The 5,000-nt window shown below is 47.5% G+C and overlaps 1 pseudogene across 1 annotated transcript in view; it reads left to right on the top strand.

The window, feature by feature from the left end:
* LOC311226603 overlaps window positions 1-5,000 on the top strand; it is a 22,339-nt pseudogene that overhangs the window by 2,408 nt on the left and 14,931 nt on the right. The window contains exon 3 of the transcript XR_014621045.1: window positions 1,153-1,157. The product of XR_014621045.1 is annotated as an uncharacterized misc_RNA (transcript). The remainder of the gene's footprint in view (window positions 1-1,152; window positions 1,158-5,000) is intronic.

Here is a 5,000-nt window from a genome sequence, read left to right as displayed (position 1 = left end):
CTCCTAGTTACACACAGTCCTCATATCCCTCCTAGTTACACACAGTCCTCATATCCCTCCTAGTTACACACAGTCATCATATCCCTCCTAGTTACACACCGTCCTCATATCCCTCCTAGTTACACACAGTCCTCATATCCCTCCTAGTTACACACAGTCCTCATATCCCTCCTAGTTACACACCGTCCTCATATCCCTCCTAGTTACACACAGTCCTCATATCCCTCCTAGTTACACACAGTCCTCATATCCCTCCTAGTTACACACAGTCCTCATATCCCTCCTAGTTACACACAGTCCTCATGTCCCTCCTAGTTACACACAGTCCTCATATCCCTCCTAGTTACACACAGTCCTCATATCCCTCCTAGTTACACACAGTCCTCATATCCCTCCTAGTTACACACAGTCCTCATATCCCTCCTAGTTACACACAGTCATCATATCCCTCCTAGTTACACACCGTCCTCATATCCCTCCTAGTTACACACAGTCCTCATATCCCTCCTAGTTACACACAGTCCTCATATCCCTCCTAGTTACACACCGTCCTCATATCCCTCCTAGTTACACACAGTCCTCATATCCCTCCTAGTTACACACAGTCCTCATATCCCTCCTAGTTACACACAGTCCTCATATCCCTCCTAGTTACACACAGTCCTCATGTCCCTCCTAGTTACACACAGTCCTCATATCCCTCCTAGTTACACACAGTCCTCATATCCCTCCTAGTTACACACAGTCCTCATATCCCTCCTAGTTACACACAGTCCTCATATCCCTCCTAGTTACACACAGTCCCCACACATAATGCATTTCATCAGAGAGGTCAGAGCACAGGGTCGCCTGCAGTGGAGCGGTTTTGGGGTTCAGTGCCTTGCTCAAGGGTACTTAGGCAGAATGGTGGGCACCGTAGATGTAATACCCACCAATACCTATTACACAATACGTACCATTGAGGTACTTGTACTTGTACATTTAAAGTTTATGGAACTCTATACCCTTTACTGCACTACATTCCAAATTAAATTATTGTATGTTTCACCCCATTACATTGATCTAAACCCAGCGGTTTTTGAGCTACTTTGAAGAAAGATTCTTTTTGCATACAGAACATGTGAGGTGTTGACTTTCACATCTCGACTGTAGGAGGGGTGAGTCAGAGTGAACCACCAGCCACAGTAACATCACCTTCACAGGTCACCAGTGTTGTAGTCGAGTCACTAAACCTCAAGTCCGAGTCGAGTCTCAAGTCCCCAGTGTTCGAGTCCAAGTCCGAGTCACCAAAGAAGAGCCCAAGTCGAGTCCCCATTACCCGAGTCCGAGTCTGAGTCTGAGTCATAGAGGTTGAGTCCACTCCACTCTGGCAGTCAAAGAGCTGACGTACAAATACACAAAAAAAAAGTCTACGTTAAACATAAATGACACAGTGGTCACCACCGAAATTAAATAATGTCACGGTATTAATATTAATATAGCCATCAATATCTTATGCGAAATGTCCGAATGCAGTCAATGCTCGAGTCCAAGTCGAGTCACGAGTCCTGAAAATCAGTCCTGGACTCGCGTACTACAACACTGCAGGTCACTACATTAAAAAACAGAATCTTCCCAAGCATGGAAAATACAAGAATAGAATGTGTACTTCTTCTTCTTCTTCTTCTTCTTCTTCTTCTTCTTCTTCTTCTTCTTCTTCTTCTTCTTCTTCTTCTTCTTCTTCTTCTTCTTCTTCTTCTTCTTCTTCTTCTTCTTCTTCTTCTTCTTCTTCTTCTTCTTCTTCTTCTTCTTCTTCTTCTTCTTCTTCTTCTTCTTCTTCTTCTTCTTCTTCTTCTTCTTCTTCTTCTTCTTCTTCTACCTCTTCTTGAATTTAAACATGTTCTACTATCGCCCTTCCACAAAGCCACTCTGGATCAGTGCACCTGATAAAAGCCAAACATGTAAATCCCCACATTCATCAGGAGGCTTTATTTGTGTTTCACTAGAGTTCACCCACAGCCTGGTTTTCATAGTCTAGAGTTTGTGTGTTCAGTGACTCCGATCCTATGGTAATATTTAGCTTTAGCTAGGTTCCTAATTGGAGTACATCCTCTCCTTCTCCCACCCTCTCTATCCTCCCTCCTCTTCCTCCTCTCCTCCTCTCACCATTTCTATCCTCCCTCCTCTTCCTCCTCTCCTTCTCCCCTTCTCTCTATCCTCCCTCCTCTTCCTCCTCTCCTCTTCCTCCTCTCCTTCTCTCACCCTCTCTATCCTCCCCTCTCTTCCTCCTCTCCTTCTCTCTATCCTCCTCTCCTCCTCTCACCCTCTCTATCCCCCCCTCTCTTCCTCCTCTCCTTCTCCAACCCTCTCCTCTTCCTCCTCTCCTTCTCTCACCCTCTCTATCCTCCCCTCTCTTCCTCCTCTCCTTCTCTCACCCTCTCTATCCTCCCCTCTCTTCCTCCTCTCCTTCGCTCACCCTCTCTATCCTCCCCTCCTCTTCCTCCTCTCCTTCTCTCACCCTCTCTATCCTCCCTCCTCTTCCTCCTCTCCTTCTCTCACCCTCTCTATTTTCCTCTCCTCTTCCTCCTCTCCTTCTCTCACCCTCTCTATCCTCCTCTCCTCTTCCTCCTCTCCTTCTCTCACCCTCTCTATCCTCCCCTCTCTTCCCCCTCTCCTTCTCTCACCCTCTCTATCCTCCTCTCCTCTTCCTCCTCTCCTTCTCTCACCATCTCTATCCTCCCATCCTCTTCCTCATCTCCTTCTCTCACCCTCTCTATCCTCCCCTCTCTTCCTCCTCTCCTTCTCTCACCCTCTCTATCCTCCTCTCCTCTTCCTCCTCTCCTTCACTCACCCTCTCTATCATCCTCTCCTCTTCCTCCTCTCCTTCTCTCACCCTCTCTATCCTCCCCTCTCTTCCTCCTCAGTCACTGTTTAGACTATACCAGTTTACACCAATGTTGTTTGTCTCCTATGCACTCCTGTGTGTGTGTATGCGTGTGCATGCTTACATATGTGTGTGTGTGTGTGTGTGTGTGTGTGTGTGTGTGTGTTGACCTCTTTTAAGGATCAGTGCTTGATGAAAAAGTGATGATGCAAGTCTATACAGTATGAAATCAGATAAGCTCGATAACGGCTATCTTCCCGCAGACGGGCCGCTCACTGTAACGGAGACACCCGTGTTGTGGCCCGCGGCACAGAATACCCGAGCAAATTAGATCCAACGCACAGCTGATGCCTTCTTCATACCATTCACTTTTGACCTCATGCTTTTAAAACTACTACGCGAGGACAAAGATGAGGCTTTCCCGACGATGTCATGCACCGGTGTACGTGCACATCACACGTGCACATCACACACGCATCACATTTGTGAGTCATGCTAGTAATCTCAACCATCCATCCATACCTAAGCTTACTAGTGTCGTGTTGGCGTGGGTTTCCTCCAGGTACTCTGGTTTCCTCCCACACCATAAAGACATGCATGGTAGGTACAGGGACTACAGATGGAGACGAGCTCATTAGCTAATTCTGGTCGTTTACATTGATGTGGAAACTGAAGATGTTGATTAATGTGCACTGTCCCTGGGTAAAAAAAACAAAAAAACTTAAATTTAAACTTAAAGGTTAACCCTTTCACTGTGACAATACAGAATGTTGACCATTTCACTGCCAAAGACAAAGGGTTAACCTTCTAGGGTGTGGTAGTGAAAGGGTTCAACTTAAACTATGTAGGGGTGAACCCCGGACACAGAAATGGCCGGGCCTCTGAATAGTTCCAGTGCATTGGTTCTGCTTAACTCACATCATATCAAACATAATATGTTTATTGCCGGATCCAAGGCCATTCATTCATTAATTCATTCATCTTTTATTATGATATGGAAGAACAGATACGCCCCGGTTAATGGACACATCACCGAGAACAGATGATCAATTTAAAAAAGCACAGAGGATCCATTTCAAAGCGTGAGAGAGATTGTCAGCTTATTAACCCTTTCACTGCGACAATACAGAAGGTTAACCCTTTCACTGCCACACGACAAGAAATCCCGATCCTCCATGCATCTGGCTAGCTCGTCGGTGCTTTCTGCTCCCGCATCTCTCCTGAGTACGTCCACGTAGGTTAACGTGGGACGTCCTCGTGATCGATGCCCGTGTGTTGGCTCCCAACAGCACAAGTTTGCTGGTTGGCAGCTCATGGTGTCTCTGGCAGTGACCTGCCAGCCTCATTCTCCTGACTGGCACTTTCTCGCTCACCCTTAGCGCCCCCCCCCCCCCCCCCCCCCCCCCCCATACAAGTTTGCATTAGCGACATGCTCATCCCTGTTGATGTTGAGCACCACACGCATCATTCTGGTGTAGCACCCATCCAAGGACTTCTGCAGGGTGGGCTTCAGGGTCCAGCATTCACTGCCATACAAAAGGACAGACTCAACTGTTGCATGAAAGAAGTTGAGCTTGATTTGACGGGGGAGGTTGAAGTTCCACACACTGGTCATGCCGCTCAGAGCCCTCCTCCACGCAAGCGCCTTCCTCCCTTTAAGGTCTTGCTCGGACGAGTTGACCCACGAGTCTCCGACTTCCGTTAGAGCAGTGCCTCCTGTTGTCCTTAGAGGTGGGTGATCCGGGAGGCCAACCTTGGCGCACTCCTTACACTACAGATGGTTAACCCTTTCACTGCGACAATACAGAAGGTTAACCCTTTCACTACCACACTACAGAAGGTTAACCCTTTCACCACCACACTACAGACGGTAGTGAAAGGGTAAAAAAAAAAGAGGGTAAAAAAAAAGTACACAGATCCCGGCAGCTATAGTTGATTAAGAGACGCAAGTCCTCCGTCACAACGTGTCCACATTCGGTTCTGTTCCGCCACATATGAAGAGGATTGGGTTGCGAGGGTCTGCTGCGGTGGAAGATGCAGAACAGATGCGCGAGGGGGAACTTCCACCGTCCGGCTAACTGGTAGAATTAACACACGGGGGGAGAAAGAAAGAGACGATATTACGGTCGATGGCATT

Source organism: Notolepis coatsorum (genome assembly GCF_963971535.1).
Source record: "Notolepis coatsorum genome assembly, chromosome: 4".
NCBI classification, from domain to species: Eukaryota; Metazoa; Chordata; class Actinopteri; order Aulopiformes; family Paralepididae; genus Notolepis; species Notolepis coatsorum.
The sequence above is the reverse complement of the archived record's forward strand: the minus strand, read 5'-3'. Positions and strand labels throughout refer to the sequence as shown.